Source organism: Mercenaria mercenaria, chromosome 13, assembly GCF_021730395.1.
Source record: "Mercenaria mercenaria strain notata chromosome 13, MADL_Memer_1, whole genome shotgun sequence".
NCBI lineage: Eukaryota > Metazoa > Mollusca > Bivalvia > Venerida > Veneridae > Mercenaria > Mercenaria mercenaria.
In genome coordinates, this window is record NC_069373.1 from 8,682,767 (window position 1) to 8,706,996 (window position 24,230).

The 24,230-nt window shown below is 37.3% G+C and overlaps 1 protein-coding gene across 2 annotated transcripts in view; it reads left to right on the top strand.

The window, feature by feature from the left end:
• Positions 1-4,313: 4,313 nt before the first annotated feature.
• LOC123530537 (DDB1- and CUL4-associated factor 1-like) overlaps positions 4,314-24,230 on the top strand; it is a 123,720-nt gene continuing 103,803 nt past the window's right edge. For both annotated transcript variants that reach the window (XM_053521141.1, XM_053521140.1), the window contains exon 1: positions 4,314-4,380. The gene's annotated coding sequence lies outside the window, so the exon portion shown is untranslated. The remainder of the gene's footprint in view (positions 4,381-24,230) is intronic.

The window sequence follows — 24,230 nt, forward strand, 5'->3', positions numbered from 1 at the left end:
GCCCTAGGCCCTGTGGTTTTGGACAAGAGGGTTTTCAAAGTTTTCCCTATATAAGTCTATATAAACCATGTGACCCCCGGGGCGGGGCCATATTAGACCCCAGGGCAATAATTTGAATAATCTTGGTAGAGGACCACTAGATGATGCTTCATACTAAATATCAAAGCCATAGACTCTGTGGTTTAAGACAAGAAGATCAGAAACCGTTTTAACTGTTCCTGGCTAATGTGACCTTGACCTTTGACCTAATGACTTCACAATCAATAAGGGTCATCTGCTGATCATGATCAACCTAACTATCAATTTTCCTGACACTAGGCCCAAGCGTTCATGAGTTACTGCCCGTAAACCATTTTACTGTTCCTGGTCAATGTGACCTTGACCTTTGACATACTGAACTCAAAATCAATAGGGGTCATCTGCTGGTCATGACCAACATCCCTATCAACTTTTGTGACCCTAGGTCTATGCGTTCTTGAGTTATCATCCGAAAACCGTTTAACTGTTCAGGGTCACTGTGACCTTGACCTTTAACATATTGACCTCAAAATCAATAGGGGTCATCTGCTGGTCATGACCAACCTCCCTATCAACTTTTGTGATCCTAGGCCCAAGCGTTCTTGAGTTATTATCCGGAAACCGTTTTACTATTCAGGGTCACTTTGACCTTGACCTTTGACATACAGATCTCAAAATCAATAGGGGTCATCTGCTGGTGATGACCAACCTCCCTATCAACTTTCATGATCCTAGGCCCAAGCGTTCTTGAGTTATCATCCAGAAACGGATTGGTCTACATTCCGACCGACCGACCGACAGACATCTGCAAAACAATATACCCCACCTTCTTCGAAGGGGGGCATAACGATATATAACTGGGGCTTGGTTTGATAGTATACGTAGACCGTACTGCAAAGTATGTCTTTGGGAGGCTGTATGTTTAGAACGTGGCTTTCCTTGTTGGATATTCTTCCTTGTTTTTACTTGTACAGTATATTGAAATAAAATGCCAAAAGAAAAGAAAGATTGGCGGGAAGGAAATGCTTCACGGGATAAGTATATATGCACGAGCAAAATTGGTGAACACATTCATACGACCTTTTCACTGTTCAGACCCATACAGTATAATATATTACTATAGTTATGTAATTAAATAAATACTGAAAGATAGGGAGATAGACGCGATGCGCACATTAATATAAATAAGACACAATCAACGAACATAGTAAAATGTTGACAGGGTTACATATACATCCAACGCCTCATAACGGATCATTTTGCACACTAACATAAATATATATGACTGTATTTAGGCACAACGCTGTTGTAATAGCAAAGAGGAAATGAAACACGGCAAATGTACTGTTCAAGATATGGCTAATCCAGAGCTCATTCTTATTCGTAATTCCGAGCTTTCCCCATTGATCAGAGCCTCTGAAAATTAGGATTAACAGCTATTTCCTGATTCTAAATTTTATGCAGGTTATTGCAAATCATATGAATGTAAAAAAAATAATAAAAAGACAATAGTATCATATACAATAAAATAGAAATAGGCCATTCCAGGCCGCATATTGAGGGAATGTGCTACTGAACTTGCTCCAATACTTACCATGATCTTCAACACCTCGCTGCAGAATGGATCAATTCCTGATGACTGGCGGCATGATAATGTTACAGCCATCTTCAAAAAGGGTGTTTGCTATGATGCTGCCAATTACAGACCAGTCTCCCTAACCTGTCTGTGCTGCAAGATGCTAGAACATGTTATAGTCAGCAACATCTTAAAACATCTAGACAACCACCAAATCCTACATGATTGTCAACATGGCTTCCGTGGCCGTAGGAGTTGCGAGACCCAACTGCTAACATTATATCATGAGTTGGCTTCTGCGTGGGACAAGAGGACTCAGACAGATATGGTTGTCCTGGATATTAGTAAAGCCTTTGACCGGGTCCCACATCAACGACTATTGAAAAAGATTGACCATTATGGAATCAGAGGGAACATCCACAGCTGGATCCAATCATTTCTATCAGAAAGGACCCAGCAAGTACTTGTAGAGGGACAGGCATCAGAAAAAGTCCCAGTGGTCAGCGGCGTACCTTAAGGATCAGTGTTAGGTCCTCTACTGTTTCTGATCTTCAATAATGATCTACCAGAGTGCGTCCATTCAAATACAAGACTATTTGCTGATGACTGTATACTCTATCGCCAAAAAAGATCTAAGGCTGACCAAGTACAACTGCAAGAAGACTTAGACTCACTAGCTGAATGGGAAAAGAAATGGGGCACGGAGTTTAACCCTCAAAAATGTAACATCTTACAAGTCACTAGATCAAAGACCGCAAAGAAATATGAATACCATCTGAAAGGAGTTGTTCTGGCTGAGGATCGCAGCACAAAGTACCTAGGTGTAGACATACAGTCAAGTCTAGCCTGGAAGCAACACATTGATAGGACATCAAAGAAAGCTAACAACATGCTCGGCTTTCTGAGACGGAATCTTCAAAAAGCTTCAGAAGACACCAAAACAAATGCATATAAGACCCTTGTTCGACCAAATTTGGACTACTGCTGCTCAGTTTGGAACCCACATCAAAAGGACCAAATGCATCAGATAGAAATGGTACAGCGAAGGGCAGTACGTTTTGTCACAAACAGATACAGAAACACCAGCAGTGTGACAGACATGTTACAATATCTAGAATGGGACTCCCTGGAAACTAGACGGCAAAAAGCCCAACTAACATTATTGTATAAGATTGTAAATGAACTAGTGGATATACCATCAGCCACATATCTTACACCAGTAACCTCCAGGACACGAGCAGCACATAAGTATAAGTTCCAGCAGTACTCTCCATCTAGCGACTGTTTCAAGTACAGTTTCTTCCCAAGGACCATTCCCATTTGGAACAGACTCCCAGCCAGCGTCGCTGAGGCTCCATCTCTGGTATCCTTCAAGAGGGAGCTTCGTCCCAACCCTTCTAGGGGATCTGATGCCTTACTACTTCACTTCCAAACGATGAGTGAGCTGTGTCGGCGGGACCTTGTGTCCTGGTAGCGCCACGCAAGCCGAATTGGTCTCCCTGATGGGGTGTAGTGCTTTGGTACACTGCTTTTTATCTTTCTCTTATCTTAACTGCAACCGATTTCTTGTCCGTATTTCTTTTTTTTCTTACTCTGTATGCTTTTCTCTTTTCTTTTTCTTGCGCACCGGTATTTGGGAATACTGAAAACTACTCCATTACCGAAAGCTACCGAAAACCAGTTTTCATTACCGAAAACAACTTATATTTCTAAAAGTCTTATTATTATTATATTAAATTTAATGCATACTATTAATATATAATATTTTATTATAACAGGCGAAATTTTGAATTAATTCGTGCATGTTTAAGTGTTTTATCTGACATTATTGATTACGGTTTGAAAATGAATTTGAGTTACTTCCCTTTCATATACGCATTGCATACTGTACAAAATCAGTTACACTTATTTGTTTTAGAGTTTCCGTAATATGGATATAAAATTATTAAGTTGATTTTTGAGGAAAAATTAATTGTTGTCTTAATAGAAAGTTTGCACTTTTAGTCGAAAGAAAATGTCAACGAGTCATTAAAACGGTAAGTAATAATTGTAGGGTGTTTGAAGAAAGAAGTTCAAAGGTAAGTATAAATGTTTTTCATACGTGATTGAAAATTATTTTTATTTTGGATAAATTAACTAATTATTTTGTCATCGTTAATGAGTGTTAATTTTAAATTTAGAGTCTTTTCAGGTTTGCACGTGCATCTTTAATCCATCTGTATGGTGCTAAATACATTCCCGCTCAAGTTCTTTAAGGTGATAATAATGTGTCTTTAATCTGAGCTTTAAAACGACACATTAACGACACACTGATGTCTTTTTTAAAATAAAAATGTCTTTTCCATAAACCAGCAGGATAGTTATAAACATTTATCAAACAATAATTTCTTGAATATACAGGAAATTTGCAACGCTCATAACACGTGCAAAAAGTCTATTTTAGATATGCCATCTGGACAATTTGGTTACAGACAATGACAATTTCGTACATGTCAAAGATGACAGTATAAAGTACAACGTAGATGTAGATGAGATACTTAGCACTGGAGACCACCTCCAGGACTTGACCATGTAATATGTAGTTGTCTGTAAATTTCTTTCATGTTTCTTGTAATGTTCATGACATGATATTTGCTGTGAATTTTTACACTTTCTGGTATTTATTTGAAAGCTTGGTAGATTCTATTTGGCTCGGAAAGCTTACCAGTCTATTAGTTGCAAAACAATCAAAATGGCGGCAGCGTTAACTTTCGGCACATGCATTTTTATTCATCTAGCTTAAAAAGGTATTTCTTAATGTCTTGTAAATAATAATGGTTTGAAAAAAGTGTATTTTAAAGATTTATGTTTTAAAAACACTTGCAGAGTTTCAAACTAGACATGAAATGAAAATAAGATGAGAAAACAGTGGTGCGAACTCCTGACACTAGCCAAAGAGTTGCACTAGCCTAGGCGGTCTCGATCATACTACCCTTGTGTACCCCGATACAATGATTTCGCCCGATGTTGTGGGACATGCCTTATAGCTGGATATCGGAATATCAACACGCATTTTGGTGAACAGTCACCAAGATTAGTTCTATCAGAAACTCCTTTCGTCCCTAAAAATAGATAAAGCATGTGGTCCCAATGGTCTAAAGCCGATCCTTCTTAAAAATCTTAGTGAACAAGGCATTATCCTGTTATTTGGTCCGCAGACCAGAAACTTTCCGGTCTTATTTTCTTGTATTATCCTCGGAGGTCCTCATTCCGTGATAGTCCTAATTCCGGTGATATTTATTTACCTCCTTTATCGCGAGAGTTCGTATGACGTCACACACGTGCACGGATGTAAATATTTACAAGTACCGAACGCAACTGTCAACCGACAAAACTTGTATAAAATGCGTCCAAAACAGGTAAGATTTATAAAAAAATTACATATATGTCCAATATTACCTTTTCTACTAATCCCTTAAACATGCTTTGTAAAATCCCTATTTCTGAACCCAAAACTGCCTTCAGAAGTTTCATGTTTGTGCGCCCTAGAAAATATTCGTCTGTTTGACAGATCTAAACCGGAAGTCAGTTTTTACTGTTAGGCCAAACATATTTTAATTGTTGGGTTATCATCACAACTGCTTATATGTTTTTTTATGTTTATTTTAGGCTAAGCCCAAGCACATCAGGAGAAAAAACAAGTTATATTCACCCAGTGCCCTAACGTCTGCATATAAACTGGTAAAGGAAGATGGTGTTTCAGTCAGGAAGGCGGCAGCCCTCACCAGAGTGCCTGAATCTACTCTTAGAGATAGAACTTTAGGGAATGTGCATCCAGATACCACTTCTGCTGGAACTGCACCTCTATTTGATCAATTTCAAGAAGTTAAGCTTGTAAATCACTTTAAAAAGATGGCTGCATTTGGATATGGGTACACCAGACAAGAGTGTGTGGACATAGCAAGTGATTTTGCTGTACAGTTGGGTAAACGGCGAAAAGATAAACCACTGACAATGAAATGGATGCGTGGTTTTTTAAAGCGTTGGCCCGAACTGAAAGTACTTAAGCCAAAGGGTCTTGAATTTTCTAGGGCCAAAATGGCCTCAAAAGAAGTAGTTTTCAACTATTTTTCTAACCTGAAATCTACCTTGGAAAAACACAATTTGGCTAACAAACCCCACCTGATTTTCAATGTCGACGAAAAGGGCATTTCTGTGGAGCATAAACCACCTTACATTGTTGCTGGCTCTTCTTATACTCCATCAGCTGTCACTTCTGGTAAAGGAAAGACTGTCACCATTTTGGGTTGTGGGAGTGCTGCAGGACAAGCTATCCCTCCTTACTTGGTCTTCCCCGGACAGCGCATGAGAGAAGAACTGTTACACGGAGCTTCTCCTGGAGCTGATGGCACCATCAGTGAATCTGGGTGGTCAAACACATCCATTTTCAGACACTACATTGAAAATCATTTCTTGAAATTTGCTCCTGGTCATAATGGACAGAAGATTCTTCTTATACTTGATGGCCACAAGTCTCATGTCAGCGTTGGTTTGTCTGAATGGCTCTTCAGTATGGAATCATCATCTTCATTCTTCCTCCCCACTGCAGCCACATTTTACAACCAATGGATGTTGGATGTTTTGGACCCTTTCAAAGAATTTATGATGCACAATGCCACAAACTAATCAGACAGTCATCAACAATCATTACTCGATACAATATCTGTGAAGTTGCTTGTCAGGTGTACACTAAAGCCCTCTCATCTGAAAACATTCAGTCATCTTTTCGCCGCTCTGGTATCTACCCTTTCAGTGTTGATGCAGTTCCAAAGGAGAAGCTATTGCCAGCTGAAGTTTTTCAGAGTGAGAGTACTGACGCAATAAATGATGCTGACAGCCAAGAAACAGTGGAAGGTGGAATTATGGTTGATCAGTTGAGAACTGAAGAGGACACTATTACAGACCTATTGAAAAGAAAGAAAATGATCTGAAGAAGGTCAAAAGTGAACATAAAAGCAAACAAAGGAAAACAATGAGTAAAATAGTGGCTGGAAAAGAAATTACTGAGGAAATAGTTGCCAAGATGACTGAACACGAGAAGAACCAAAAGAAACCTAGCCAAAATAAGCATGATAAACTGAAAAGTATGAAAAAAGATAAAGTAAATGTAATAGTTTCAGAACCATTGTCCCCAAAACCTGGTCCTTCACATATCAACTTGATTCCGGATACTGATACAGATGACTCAATGATTGATGAAGATGAGTTATGCTGCCAATGTAAGAGATACACTCCAGAGGAAGTTTCCAGGAGCATCTCCATCATTTTTGTCAAGTGGGGACGTTGTGATAATGTTATCAGGGGCAAAACATGCAACCACTGGGTGCATTTGTCATACTGCACACCAGTTCGCGTTCTGAGAAGAAGTGATTCTTTCCTTTGTCCATGTTGTGACAAGGAAGAATAAAAAGACACCCACAATAAACTTGTTTAAAAACTATGTACATAGATAAAACTGTTAAAGTTTACATATTTAGTGTTTAAAAGTTTATTTCATGTTCTTGAAAGATTAAAAACTATTTTGACAATGGACCATAAAAACACATAATTAATTTTGAGTGCCTAATACTAAAACTCAACATGATTTACTTCCCCTGTGTGACGTCACCGGAATTAGGATCATAACAAAATGGCGGAAGTTTTTGACAGTTCAATTTGTTATTAACTTGTAACATTCATGCTACAATCGCAAATTTGAGGAAAATTGATGCAAAATATTGGAAAAAGATTTATTTATTCAGGTAGGTGAGCATTATTTGTTTACTGTATATATTTTCTGCATTTCTTTACCATTATTTCTTATCCCCACGGAATTAGGACCCTCGAGGATAATGTAACTTTCTTGAAATCATATATCGGTGTTTCTCACCGTATTGGGGTCAAAAAGTAGTCCATCCTAAAAAGTAGTTCCTATAGTGTTGCAAAAAAGTCCCTTCCTCAGGTGACTATAGTCTGTATCAAAAGACTAATGCTATTTATTCCGTACAGTGTTGAAAAAAATAGTCCCTAACCTCAGGTGACTATAGTCTGTATCAATAGACTAATGCTATTTCTTCTGTAAAGTAACCGAATATGAAAACTACTTACATGTCAGTTAGAAGTCCAAAATTACTTCCCAGCAAATGAACAACGAAATATACAAGTTTTAAAGGAACAGTTCCAGCACAAAATTAGTAAAGTCTTTATTCCGAGATACTGTTTACGTACACACACAAAAAATCAATATACTCGTATCGGTTATTTGTGACATTAAATGCATACAGATTGTATTTCTTTTCGTCAAACAGACAGAATAAATCGCGAAAATGTTTATATCCGCTCTCATCCCTGCACAAATTTGTCAGATAAGCCCACTTTAGAAATATATCTGGATTTATTCATTGACATACACGAATGCAGCTAATAATAAACGATCAAAATGTTTAACACCTATCTACCAAAACAGTCATCTAATTAGCTTTGGCCACTTTTAAGCATCTCCAATAATGTCTTGTATTATCATCAATTGTGTGTAAATTTTTCTTCTTCCATAGCTAACGGTCAATTGAAACTTGCAATCAAAATCAAGGCATATTAACATCTCTGTGAACTATGTTAATGGGTTCATTCGAAGTACATGGTTATCTTTTGATCTGAACGTAAAATTATGGGTAAACATTGTCTGCAGAATGCCTGACCTCACTATATATACTCCTGGTATTTGGTCCGCGGACCAAATAAATTCTTCGTCGCTATATATATACTCCTGGTATTTGGTCCGCATCTGAAAACTTCTATATTAACGAATTATTTTAAGAATGTCACCCCCCAAAAGACTACCAAGCCCCATTTTCTGAAAATATGCTCCCCCAAAGAAAACCCTTTTCCCGGGGATACTTCCCCTTAAAAGGCATTAGAAAGAATCTATTGGAAAACAATTTCGTCTCTCTATATATACTCCTGGTATTTGGTCCGCGGACCAAATAAATTCTTCGTCGCTATATATACTCCTGGTATTTGGTCCGCATCTGAAAACTTCTATATTAACGAATTGTTTTGAGAATGTCACCCCCAAAAGACAGCCAAGCCCCATTTTCTGAAAATATGATCCCCCAAAGAAAACCCTTTTCCCGGGGATACTTCCCCTTAAAAGGCATTAGAATGAATCTATTGGAAAACAATTTCGTCTCTCTATATATACTCCTGGTATTTGGTCCGCGGACCAAATAAATTCTTCGTCGCTATATATACTCCTGGTATTTGGTCCGCATCTGAAAACTTCTATATTAATGAATCATTTTGAGAATGTCACCCCCAAAAGACTGCCAAGCCCCATTTTCTGAAAATATGATCCCCCAAAGAAAACCCTTTTCCCGGGGATACTTCCCCTTAAAAGGCATTAGAATGAATCTATTGGAAAACATTTTCGTCTCTATATATATACTCCTGGTATTTGGTCCGCTGACCAAATAAATTCTTCGTCGCTATATATACTCCTGGTATTTGGTCCGCACATGAAAACTTCTATATTAACGAATTGTTTTGAGAATGTCACCCCCAAAAGACTACCAAACCCCTTTTTCTGAAAATATGATTCGTCTCTCTATATATACTCCTGGTATTTGGTCCGCACATGTATAATTTATTATGTGTATTCCTACGCGACCTTACATGACCTCAACAGTGAATGGCGGAAGGATACACAATGATTTTTTTAGAATGGCGGATGGATACACTATGATTTTTTTACAAAGCCGAAGCTAATCATATCATTTAACTGTTGTGGAATTTATTTGGTCCGCGGACCAAATAACAGGATAATGCCGTGAACAAATCTCACCACTAGTCACTAAGCTCTTTCAAAGGTCCCTTGACACAGGCACTATCCCAGCCGACTGGACCAAGGCCAATGTCACTCCTTTATTTAAGAAGGGTGACAAAAGCAATCCTGCAAATTACCGGCCTATATCCCTAACTTGCATCCTTTGTAAGTTACTGGAACACATCATAGCCTCTAATATTACCAAGCACTTCCAGGTTAACAATGTCCTCTATGACCTACAGCATGGGTTCAGAGAAAAGGTCATGCAAAACGCAGTTACTCGAACTTGTAGAAGATCTATCCCGAAACTTAATTCAAGGCCACCAGACGGACCTGATCCTTCTGGACTTCTCTAAAGCATTTGACAAGGTTAACCGTCTGAAACTTGTGTATTAACTTCATCAACATGGCGTTCAGGGCACCACGTTGCAATGGGTCAAGTCTTTTTTGATTGGCAGGCGCCAGTCTGTCCTTGTGAATGGTGAAACATCAGAAGAAGTTCCAGTAACATCCGGAGTCCCACAGGGCTCCGTCCTAGGCCCCCTTCTATTCTTACTCTACATTAATGACCTGCCTGAAAATCTAATTTCACAGGTTCGGTTATTCGCCGATGACACTGCTGTCTACTTAACTGTAAATAGTTCTGCCCAAGAAAACATCCTCTGGACAGCAAGACTTAAATAGGTTACAGATATGGAAAAGTAAGTGGGACATGGAGTTCAACCCCTCAAAATGCACTGTTATGAACATAACAAGGTCAAAAAACCCTTTTAAATCAAAGTACACACTCCATGGCCAAGTCTTGGAAACAGTTCCTGATGCAAAGTACCTTGGGGTCACTATATCCTCAGATCTAAATTGGAATAAACACATCAATTTCATACATGTGATCTCCCGCACGGGAGGTTAAAATCCCGATTTTTTCACCCTGCCTCCCGTCTCCCGACCAAAACCATATTTCTCCCGCTTTTCATTGATAATTACCGAGGAGTGCCAAACATGTTTACACAGTAAATCAAAGTATCACGGACTGTTGTGTATTATACATGTTTGACATGCATGTAGCTGGAGGAAAGAGTTGTTTGTCAAAGGTGAATTAGGCCTATTAATTGTTTGTTTTGATAAGGGATTAGGCAAGCAGGGCCTTTTCCACCTGCCTCACGGGGCCGAATATCGGCCTTTAGGCTCCATTTTTTACCAATTTGAAGCAAAAAAACTCTCAGTCATAAGACATAATTCCCAACTGAAATGAATTTTAATTATTCAAAGAAAAGTTTTGTTCGGTAATAAAATCTCATAAAACCTAACCCATTACTATTTTTAGAACAGGAGTGTTATTTCCCCTTATGCAGTTACGCCATTTTCTTCCAATGTTTACCAAATTAATTTCTTACTAAAGTCGGACTTATTTCATTGAAAATTGGATGAAAATACACACTCATTTATTTGATAACATCAATCTACATTATTTTGGTAAAGGTAAATACACGTTGATGCATTTCTGTTCTCTATTTTTCATGCCAAAATCATATTTTTATACGAAAATGGGTGGGGTAAGATCGAATTTACATAATGTATGAGTTGTGTTCAGACCAATTTAAAGCTTCCTCGAGTAGAATAATGTTAATGCATGTTCACCACCATTTCAGACCAAAATTGAGACTTTGTTTCTGCAAATTTAATCTGTTAAAAAAGTTTAAAGTTAGAACAAGCGGGAGCTTCTGTAAGACAGCATGCTCGACTTTTCTCAGTGATTGACTCTGAATTAAAGCTTTGCCAGTAAAAGGGGCAATTAAAGCTTTGCCAGTAAAAGGGGCAATTAAAGCTTTGCCAGTAAAAGGGGCATTATAGTCAATAGATTTGACTGTAACAGAGATATTAGACATTATAAAACAAAAAATGTAATTTAAAAAGTGGCATAACACTGTCAAAATTCAAATCAAGAGTTATGAGGATTGTTTCTTCTGGTGTATACATTATTGTGTGGCCAAAAATACTGGATTTTGGCCAAAAATACTGAATTTTGTCTCTAAGTTATGTGTCCGCGCGCTTAATTTATGTCGATAAAAAACCTCCAGTTTTGAGACCCCAACTCCAGCTGAAAAATGGCAAACCTCCAGTTTTGGGATTCTGAACTTAGGCCTAAAAAAAAAATATGTTTGTTTCCTGTAACCCGACCGACTGTAAGTTTTTACCGCCGACCGCAATTTTTTTATGGGCTAAAATTCGAGATTCTGATCATATCTTTATTGATTATAGGGATAATTTAGTTGCACCCGACCTCGTTGCGCATAGTCACGAACGTTCCTGGTTCTGTCGACATGAAACAACATGGCGAAAAGCCTGTTTGTCGGTAGACTCGAGGTTCCGGGTTTTCACCCGCGAAAATCGAGAAGTTTTATTTGATGCATATCGAGTTCAAAAGTTCTGCCCCTAGTCAATCAAAATCTCGGTGAATTTCAATACTGTTCGCCGCCACAAGCGGAAGTATGGCAGTAGGCGGAGCGTCATATACTAATTAGCTACTGACAGATGTCAATCACGCCACGCGCCGACTGACACGTGGTTATTTCGCGGTTTGTATTTAGTACTTCATTATGAAAGGTGTTTATTGATCAAGGTGTAAACGTTAATTGATAAACAATTCGTAGAAGAGCAGTCTATTATCATGTTTGTACCACTTGTTCAGGGGTCACGCTGTCGGTTGCACTTGAGCCAATTGCGACAAAAGATTAATTGTGGCCCCGAAAATCTCTAATTGGTAAAAACGGCCCGAAGCTATGTCTGTCTGCAAAACTATGAACTTTGCCTGTTACACAATGTTTACTGAACGAAAGGAATCAGTGTAGAAAAAAACTTGTATGAACAACATCTGTTATTGAAAGGCGGGAGCAAATTTTCAACAATTTTATTTGATTAGTAATTTAATTTATTATACAGGCCTCGACCTTAGCGGTGGACCGTTGGACCGACGCAACCAAAATCGGCAGGTCCACTATCAAAAGTTGGGTAGACCGACGGTCAACCAATTTTCAGTCACGGTCTGCAAATAAAATAAAACCCTTAAAAGTGGAAAAATAGGGGTGATGGGGGGTGGGGGATCGTACCCATATCGGCAAATTCACAAAACGAAAGTTGATTTTGCCTTAGTACGGCATTCTACAGTTTGAGCATTGGCGAGTTAAAGTCAGGATAGCACGAATGGACTACTCCACCGATCGGGTGAGTGGTTTTTACGTGGTTACTTTACCAAATTGAGTAATTACATCAGGCAAAATTACCTGGATTGACTGGAATTTACCCGCGAATCGTAAAAATATCAAAACGTCATGCTGGTAATTTTCCATTCCACAAGCACGTGCGCCCTATCGTAATACTTAATTTACATCGCAGTTACTTTTGACACAAAAAACGCGCGTAGTGCATTCATTTTTTAATATATTCGCTTCAGATATTCAACACCGCTTGAGAACTAATACAGTTTGAATTCTATAACAATTTTAATAAGATATCGACAGGAATGTAGGCAAAATTCTTTTAAAACGATCAAATTTTCATATAATGTTTTGTAAAATTTCAAACAGCGCGATCTTGATTATTTATTTCCTTTTTAAAGTAAATAAACGGTACATACTATGGTAATAAAATTCAGACTTTTGACCAGAAAGTACAAAAAACACAATTAAAAAATCTTAAATAATGAAAAAGCAGCAGCAATTTAAATACATGGAGTAAAACGATTTTTTGGCAAACAGATTTCTGTTAACACGGCAGAATAGGTTACGTGACCTCATGAACGTAAATAGAAATGTGGTTTTAAAATGAGGCAGTATGATGTCGTTGCGATTTTTAATAAGTTTTAAATGAGTCTTCGTACATATATTTTTTGACACAACACTTTGTTAGATATTCTTCTCAAACAATAGTGTAAATTTCTTGAGGGCAAATAGGTCAGTATCATTCACGATCTGACACATTTACATGTCAGTTTATTCGGGATATTGCACATTCGCTTTTTAAAAAAATAAAGAAAAAACTTTTTTACTGATTTCTTCTCAACAATGAAAGGAATCGAGAAAGTGCAATCAGACAGTGATGTGTCACATGGCGCGAAAACATGACGTAATGCTATGACAATCTCGTGGAAATTATACCGCTTTGATCTCCACTGCAGATGCCACAATAACCGACACACTTCTTTTAGCTCTTTGAGGGGGTGTTAATTGATGATGAAAACGAGGCCAATTACTTAGTTTATCATCAGAATGATTACCGATAATTGTTGATGTTTTTTTTTTCACTTTCAACACTGGTGCTGATTGTGTCCATATTTTGGGACACTTTTCAAAATAATTATTTTTCGGGATAACAGATTGCTACAGTCTTCCATTTTTAATTATTTAGAAATAAGTCCTGTTTCTTTGAGTCATATGAAGTTATGACGTCTACAGCATCACAATTTATGAGATAGAATTGGAGGTCCACTAAAGTCTGAGCAGGTCTACTAGATTTTAGCAGTTGGTGAACCTGCTGGCAACTGCTGAAGAAAGTTAAGGTTGAGGCCTGATTAGGCAGTTAATTGGCGATAATAAGGTTACTAAACACTGAAATGTTCTGACACCTACTAAAAAAAAAATTAAAAAAAAAAAAAAATTCCCTACCTACCGACCCCCATTTTTTTCAGCATGTCACAGGAAACAAACATATTTTTTTTTTATGCCTTATCACATGTATGCAATTTAGTCACGTCCAAAGCTATCCGAACACTAAACTTCATTAAATGAAACATCCCATGCAAGAACCCAAAAGTTCGAGAAGTAGCTTATAAATCACTAGTCAGGCCACAGCTAGAATATGCTAGCTGTGTTTGGAACCCTTACACCCAACAAAACATCCACCAGATCGAAATGATTCAGCGGAGGGCAGCGCGATGGGTAAATCATGACTACTCCCCTTACAGCAGTGTCACAAACATGCTATGTCAGCTGAGATGGCGTACCCTTGAAGATAGGAGATCTGATTCACGCCTCCTTATGTTCTACAAGATAGTGAATGGTTTGGCTGCTGTGCCACTGCCCCCCCTATGTCAGCCTCCATCCCGTCTAACAAGACATATACATCCCCACTCCTATACTCAGATCCTCACTCCCTGTAATTACTATAAGTACTCTTTCTTCTCAGCCACCATAGTACTTTGGAATGCCCTTCCAGTACAACTTGTGCAAGCCCCCACCCTGAATCAGTTTAAATAGGGTGTGACCAAACTTGTACACAATGCTTAACATGATAGACCTGTTTTTAAACTGCTTTTATCTGTAAATCCTTCTTGTTCTTAACACTATCAACTGCATTTATACTGCAATACACACCGTGTATTACTTTTATCCTCCTATCCAATCTACTTTTAACTTCTTGTACAGGTGCGCAGCTGCACATAATACTCGCAGAGAGGAGCGCTGCAGTATAAATAGATAGATAGATAGATAGATATAAATAAATGTCGGACTTCAGTATTTTACGATTTTGACATTTCATATAGTCTGACGTTTTATCGAAAGTATGATTATGAATTTCCCGGTAGAGCCTTCCACAAAAGTTCTTGCGTTAGGTTTTACAAGTTCACTGTAGAAGTGTCTTAAAAGCGATAGCTAAATACCAGCAACGGACAAAGAAACCTAATTTACACGTCCATTGAACATACTGTCTTACTGAAGATATTGAAGATCAGTCCGCACTTTGAAAATGAAATTTACATCCATTCACTTTTACAACACAACAAGAAACTGTCAAATCTTCTTCATTATAAAGAATAATTTTAGACGAAAAAATGTTCTCACAGTCGGATTTGAAAAAAAAATGCGGCCCGTTACTAACGTATTGTCTATGTAGTATGTATATGTTTATAATTGATGGGTGTAATCAACATTTATTGGTTGTAATTTTATTAAAAGTAAGTTAAATTAGTTGGAAAGTCATATGAAAGCAGTTTAAAAGGCTAGTCCACATGCGTTGGGCATCAGGGGTTCCACTAGACCTGAAAACCCAAGAGTCCCAGGACCCTTAGGCCCAAATTTTGAAGGGTCCTTTTCCAAAATACAGGAGTCCTGTCCCAACACGTCCATATTATTGACTATATTTTTTTTTAGTAATACCAGGAAGGTCTAATACGTATCAGTTGTTCCAGGTAATACGTAGATCTTTACCTAAGAAAACAATAAACCCAAGATCATGTTACAGCATAATAAAAATGTCAGTTTCAGGTCATACATTGTAAACTAATATTTATCAAAATTCATGTTATTTTGATTAGGTTTTTCTTCTATGTTTCATTTAATTTTTAATAACAGAACAGTGCTATAACAATATAAAAATGTATCCAAAATGTACTATCCGGATACTGGTACACTTTTGGAATGTCACCGGAAATTAGTTTTTGCTCAGTTTACTTGGCAAACTAAGCTGAATCAGATATAGTTCCTCAAATAATTATGCTACTTATCATTAAAAACTGCATTGAAAGTCAGTTTTTTTCAAGGAATTTTGGAAATATGCATATGACATCGGGTGTAATTAGACTCGTGAACGGACATTCTAATCTTATTTTTGCTTTCAAAATTCATCAAAATTTGTGAAGTTTCTTCTTGAAATTACGGTATGATCACTAAGCAATGGTCTAATTTAAGGTTTGCATGAAAAAATCTTGCAGGGCACTTTTCACATGCTCGGTAATCAGCTGCTTACGATAATTTAATAATTGGCGCCTTTTTTGACTGTCCACATGATCAATACGCTTTATCAATTAATTTCAACACTTCATTGATTCTTGTTACCTATGTGTACCCGCCGTGACGTAACTTGCTGATAAAAAAAATCAGCGAGGCATATCTACAGGAGAAAGGGCGGGATTTAGCAGAAGATCAAAGGCAGGAGGGCATGACCACGAGTGTTTATTTTGGAATACACGTGTCTATCGTGGAAATAGTTTTACTGAAGGAAATGAATGATAAGAGAAAGGATTATCAAAGGAAAATGCCTCCGGGTCCCGAAGGACGCACAGGCAAGTATCATGCCGGGTCCTTTGAGCGTCTTTTGAAAATCTCCCGGGTCCGGACCCGGGGTCCCGGGTCAAATGGAACCCCTGGGGCATGTCCTTTTATTCTATCAGGCTTGTGTATTTATCGTGACATGTCCGCGGGACATGTTCCGTGTATTATACTGTCAATTAGCGGCTTTGATCAACAGGTCGACACATGGGTGCATCAACCGTGAAAGACCCTGATTAAGAACTGACAAGATTATGCAATCAATTACTGTTTTATGATGCCTTTAAATGGGAACAGTAGATGAAAATTTGTTGTTTTTAGCACGTCGGTGGTGAAACTACATGTAGCCTTTTTTACGGAAGAGATGATTGAAACTGTCAGTTAAACTATAATTATTTTAATAGGTTGTAATCATTTAAAATGTAGATTGGTTGTTGCACATTTTCGATGCGCTCATTAGGCCTTTGAAAATAAAATATTGAATGTTTCCCTTTGCCGATCACTGACCAACTCATGAAATTGACCAGACTCAAAATATTTTATATTGATTTTATCTACAAGATTTATTTTGTTCCTTTACGGATATCATTTAAAAATAATAAGATAAACTTTTAAGCTTTAGAATGATACCAAATTCATTAAAATCGACCAATGTCTTGATTTATAATTACGAAATTGTACTTTCCAAAGCATATTGATAACGCCCCGATGCAGAAGTCGCCGCCATCTTGAAAATTTGAAAACGTACATAGGTATGAAAATAACCGTTAACTTAGCGATTTAGTAATAAAAACTGATCCAGATTTAAATGAATAAACTAAAAATGCAAGTTCCTAGTTTTGTTTTCGTAAATAATTTGTCAAAATGATTTTATAAGGCCGAAATTTAAGTTGAAAATGCATGGCCGCATGCGTCATGCAAGCCAAAATTTTGAGTTATTACTTGCAATGAACCACTGGTATTCACATTTATGTTTATATTACTTAATTAATACTGTATGATTAGATGGAAAAACAGATTCATAGTCAGTCATTGATCCGAACTAGTGTATGTATGGAAGAAACTTCCGAGCAACGAGGGAGTGATAAAAATAGTGGCAGACGACCTAATCTAGCAAATTTCACAGCATGTACTTTTTACGTCACATTCTACTTTTGCTTTCGCATGCCCAAAACACTAAAAAAAAATATAACTTTCAATGTTGATTTGTCATCTAAATCTTACTGACAACGAAGAACAATGGGTTTAATCAGCGATATAGGTACAAAGTCATTGATTACATGTAGATCTAAAACGAACTGCCTATGCTCTTAACGTAAATCAATGGTGAAATGATACGTGATGATTGACAAAATAAAGTTGCGCATTGATAGTTGTTCAATAAAACTTGTTGCTTATTAATTATCACCTGATATCTGTCTCTGAAAATTAGGGCTGGGTACCGTCTTGAAAAGAATACTGCGGTATACCACGGTTTTTTCCTAATTACTGCGGTATATACCATGGTATACCACCATATTTATCATATTTATAAGACTTACAGCTATTGTAGTGGCCATAAAAATATTCAAAAACTCTCAGAAATACTTAATTTATTATGAGCAACAACGAAGACTAGTTACTTGACTAGAATTAAGGAAAAAAATACGCTGGAATATTAACTTGACTAATGACTAGTTAGATTAATGACCCTTAGTATTTTTTACCAGCGTGTATTCGTCAGAAGACGCCATATTGTCTCCACGGAAGCACTGGGTCGCATGTATATAGGTTGCGCTTGTTTGAAGTTCGATTCGTGCACCCGTTTGATCAACCAGTAACGTTTACAAATAGTATGAAGGCTTCATCAAATCGTTTTCAAACAAAAAATAATAAATTTTAATATTATATATATTAATAATATTTATTTAAAGTAATAGCAGAAACATCAATTTCAGCAATGCAGGTAAAGAATAAACGATTACTTACTTGCTTTTGACGCATTTTGAAGAAGTTGCGCACCAGGTCGAAAGAGGACGTGTGTGGTGCGTTGTGTAAACAAACAATGACATCATTTAACTTCCGGTTAAAAAAACATGCGGGGGCCTCTGTGGCCGAGTGGTTAAGGTCGCTGACTTGAAATCACTTGCCCCTCATCAATGTGGGTTCAAGCCTCACTCGGGGCGTCGAATTCTTCGTGTGAGGAAGCCATCCAGCTGGCTTACGGCAGGTCGGTGTTTCTACCCAGGTGCCCCCTCGTGATGAAATAATGCATGGAGGGGCACCTGGGGTCTTCCTCCACCATTAAAAAGCTGGAAAGTCGCCATATGACCTATCATGTGTCGGTGCGATGTTAAATCCTAAACAAAAACAAAAACAAAAAACATGCACATAAAGGTTACAGTATCGAAAACATGTACATTTCAAAAACATGTCAAACTACGATACAAATCTGTAGTTAACACATCAATCAGTAGTTATCATAACTGCCAATCTATAGATAAACAATACACAAATCTTGAAATTTTCATTTTAACGGTTTGTTTTTATCATCCGGAAAATGTCTATCCTTCAAAAAGTTGTATCGGAGGCAAGTCTCCGATAATATGCAGTTTTTTTTTTTAGGGTTGATTTTGGGCCGAACTTCAGCCCCAATCGCAATGAGAAATAGTATGTTTTTTTTTCCCCAATTTTACCTTCAAAATTCCCAATTGAAAGTTGAAAAAAAAAATGCCAGAAAATTTTAACAACCTGACACAAAAAGTAGGTTCCGAAATACATTACCGTATTTCACCTAAGTCTTGGGACACCCTAAATCTTGGGACACCCCTAAAATGTGGAAAAATAATTATTTTTCTTGACCCTAAGTTTTTGGACATGTATTTTCTCAGCGTATTTTTCGTCCCTAAGTGTTGGGACTAAGGTTTGTACTGATTCAAGATGTAACCCAAATACCGTTATTATACATTGTATGGTGTTGTATCGATCAAAATATCAAATAATTATAAGAACCAAAGACTATTTTTTTAACATTTTCGTGTCGTGTTTTTACTAGTAAAGTGTTGTATTTTTTTTTTTGCTGCAGCCAGGAAGTCCATTTTCCGTTATTTGTTTATTTTTATTTACCACTGACTGGAATTTACCCGCGAATCGTACAGATATCAAAACGCCATGCCGGTAATTTTCCATTCCACGAGCACGTGCGACCTATCGTAATGTCTAACTTACAACGCCGTTACTTTTGTTCATCGACACGTATACAAAAAACGCGCGTCACGCATTCATTTTTTTATTTTATCGCTTCAGATTTTCAACACCGATTGAGAAGTAATATAGTTTGAATTCTATAACGATTTTAAAAAGGTATCGACAGAAATGTTGGCAAAATTCTATAAAAACGGTCGAATTTTCATAAAATTACTTGCAAAATTTCAAACAGCGCGATCCTAAATACTTATTTCTTTCTAAAAGTAAATAAATGATACAAACTATGGGCATAAAATTCAGACTTTTGACCAGAAAGTACAAAAAACAGAATAGAAAAATCTTAAATAATGAAAAGGCGGCAGCATATTAAAAATATGAAGTAAAACGATTTTTGGCAAACAGATTTCTGTTACGTGAACTCGTGAACGTAAATAGAAAATGCGGTTAAAAAACAAAAACAATAATGATGTTGTTGCGTATTTTTAATAAGTTTTGAATGAATCTTTGTACATGTACATGTATTTTTTGACACGACACCTTATAATAAGATATTCTGCTCAAACCATTTTGTAATTTCCTTGAGGGCAAATAGGTCACAGAGGTAAGATATCCGCTATTATAGTTTGACACGTTTACCTGTCAGTTTATACGGGATATTGCACATTCGCTTTAACAAATTAAAAAGAAGCTTTTTTTATTGATTGTTACAACACTAGATCTACTTCTCAGCACTTAAGAACCGAGGCGGTACGATCAAACAGTGATGTGCAACATGGCGCGAAAACATGACGTAATGCCATGAAAATCTCGGGGAAACTATACCGCTTTGATCTCCACTTCTAATGTCATGATACCGACACACTTCTTTTAGCTCTTTGAGGGGTTGTTAATTGATGATGAAAACAAGGCCAATTACTTTGTTTATCAACAGAATAATTATCGATAATCGTTGTTTTTTTCCCGCTTTCAACACGGGTGGGTGGGGGATGTTACCCGATGACGATTATTGTGTCCATATTTTTGGGACACTTTTCAAAATAATTATTTTTCGGGAAATTAGTCTTTGGACAGTGAAAAAAATAATTATTTTATGCTGTCCCAAGACTTAGGTAAAATACGGTACGTTGATGTTTATGTAAATGTTTTTTGTTTTGTAATAGTCAATTGTAGTTACTTCCCCTTAAGCTGCGTCATTGAAAGGCATGATAATGTAAGCGTCTGCTGATCGTAAACATGCCGTCTACAATTGTAAGAATTATATACAAAGAAAATCAATAAAAGTGACACTAAAAGTACGTCAGAATTGATTTTTTATTCGTCAGTCAAACCTTTAAACTACAGATTGGTTTACCGCTCAAATTATAACACCTGCAACGGCTATGTCTAGTCAGTGTGAAACCGAAAGTAAGATTAAAGAAAAACTAACAATAATAGAGTCAGTGATGACTGATTAAGGTAACGATCACAGTTATAATAAAACACAAGATACAGTCATATCTGTTGTATTGAAAGCTGAAGTCAATGAGAGATGAATATTTGCTTGAAGAAGTTTTTTATCCCCCCGAAGGGAGGCATATAGTTTTTGAACCGTCTGTCGGTCTGTCGGCAATTTTCGTGTCCGGTCCATATCTTTGTCATCGATGGATGGATTTTCAAATTACTTGGCATGAATGTGTACCACAGTAAGACGACAGGTCCATAGCTCAAAGGTCAAGGTCACACTTAGACTTTAAAGGATAGTGCATTCATGGGCGTGTCCAGTCCATATCTTTGTCATCGATAAATGGATTTTCAAATAACTTGGCATGAATGTGTACCACAGTAAGACGACGTGCAGTGCGCAAGACCCAGGTCCATAGGTCAAAGGTCAAGGTCATACTTAGACGTTAAAGGATAGTGCATTGATGGGCGTGTCCGGTCCATATCTTTGTCATCGATAGATGGATTTTCAAATAACTTGGCATGAATGTGTACCACAGTAAGACGACGTGTCATGCGCAAGACCCAGGTTCGTAGCTCAAAGGTCAAGGTCACACTTAGATGTTAAAGGATAGTGCATTGATGGGCGTGTCCGGTCCATATCTTTGTCATCGATGGATGGATTTTCAAATAACTTGGCATGAATGTGTACCACAGTAAGACGACGTGTCACACGCAAGACCCAGGTCCGTAGCTCAAAGGTCAAGGTCACACTTAGACGTTAAAGATAATTTTTCATGATAGTGCATTGATGGGCATGTCCGGTCCATATCTTTGTCGTTCATGCATGGATTTTAAAATAACTATGCATGAATGTGTGACACAGTAAGACGATGTGTCGCGCGCAAGACCCAGCTCCGTAGGTCAAAGGTCCTAAATTCTTAGCATCGGCCATAACTATTCATTCAAAGTGCCATCAGGGGCATGTGTCATCCTACGGAGACAGCTCTTGTTTTAAATATTTTTAATGAATGAATATGATAACTGTACTATCTTTTACAATAAAACTTGCCTAAAAAGAATTGTTAGTTTATTAATTCTGAAATATTATAAAATCCCAATTTGGGTGTTTTACGACGCATTTTTCCCAATTGTAAAGGCCCCGGCCCCATTCCCAAACCAGTGGAAAAAAACACTGATATGTCTAAATTTAACTTCAACAATGAATATTACTGTAAAGATACAGAAGCAGAAAACAAATTGATGTTTCACTAATAAATGCATTTTACTTGTAAAAATCTTAAGCATAAACCTGTTATTTTAGTTATTTTCAGTTTGCAATTTTCCAGTTCTGTCCCCTGTCCGCCATATTGTAAAGTAAAGAATGTAACACTGCTCGTGATTGGCTACTTTTACGGAAATCTTAAGGCTTGAGTCAAAAGGTCGCTAAGGTACGGAAGACGAGTATGGGTAAAAATTGCCGATGCCTTTGTGACATTGAAAGTTTGGCATATAAATATTAACTGTTTCATAAAGCTTTTGCTAAAGATTGTCAGTTATATCTTTATGAAATAAATTGTCAATAGATATATCTTTAGTCATTAATTAATGATTTATTAAGCAATGGGGAGGGCTTAGATAATGTTGGAAAAACTTTTGGCCCAACCCAATTGTATGCATATGATTTAATGCATGTATAAATGTGATGTACACGTGTGAATATATATATATATATATATATGATTAAACTAAGATTAAAGCAATATTCGTGTAATATGTAGCTTATTTAAATTATTAATACTTAACACTTTTTTTTAGGTGAACCCCCCCGCCCCCGAGAGTGGTGGGGGCATATAGATTTGGTCTTGTGCGTCTGTCTGTCCGAAGTTCGTGACACTCCTAGCTCAAAAAGTATTTGATATAAATTGATGAAACCTTGCATGAGTCATTATGATATGAACTTGCGCACCTCCTATTTTTCGTTTGCTCCGCCCCCTATTTTTGGAGTTATGGCCCCTGAAATAGTCAAAAATGCACATTTTCACCTTGTGACACGCCTAGCTCAAGAAGTATTTGATATACATTCATGAAACCTTGCATGAGTCTTAATCATGATGTGAACTTACGCACCTCCTATTTTTCATCTAGCTCTGTCCCCTATTTTTATGAAACCTTGCATGAGTCTTAATCATGATATGAACTTTTTCATTTGGGTCCGCCCCCTGTTTTCAGAGTTATGGCCATTGAAATAGTCAAAAATGCACATTTTCATCTTGTGACATGCCTAGCTCAAAAAGTATTTGATATAGATTCATGAAACCTTGCATGAGTCTTGATCATGATGTGAACTTGCACACCTCCTATTTTTCGTCTGGCTCCGCCCTTCTATTTTAAAAGTTATGGCCCCTGAAATAGTCAAAAATGCACATTTTCACCTTGGGACGAGCCTAACTCAAAAAGTATGTCATATAAATTGATAAAACCTTGCATGAGTCTTTATCATGATATGAACTTGTGCACTTTCTATTTTTCGTCTAAGTCTGCCCCCTATTTTCAGAGTTATCGCCCCTGAAATAGTCAAAAATGCACATTTTCACCTTGTGACAGGCCTAGCTTAAAAAGTATTTGATATAGATCCATGAAACCTTGCATAGGTCTAAATCATGATATAAACTTGTGCACCTCATATTTTTCATTTGTGTCCCCCCTCTATTTTCAGAGTTGTGGCCCCTGAAATAGTCAAAAATGCATATTTTCACCTTGTGTCACACCTAGCTCTAAAAGCATTTAATATAAATGGTTGAAAACTTGCTTTATCATGAAATAAACTTGCACGTCTCTTACTTTTTTTTGGCTGGCTCCACCCCCTATTTTTGAAGTTATGGCCTCTGAAATTGTAAACTAGAAATGTGGGACAGAGATGCCCCCACTACATGACATTAAAATGACATTTTTTTCCCAGGTCAGCGGCCATAACTCCTACAATACTGAATGAATCCGGACGCGAAACCCCAGGTGCACAACTGCACATGCTGACCATCATTCCTGTAAACTTTGGTGACTCTAGGTCAAATACTTCTGGAGCTACGCGCAACACAACATTAAAATGACCAATTCTTAACTAAGTCAGGGGCCATAACTCTTACAC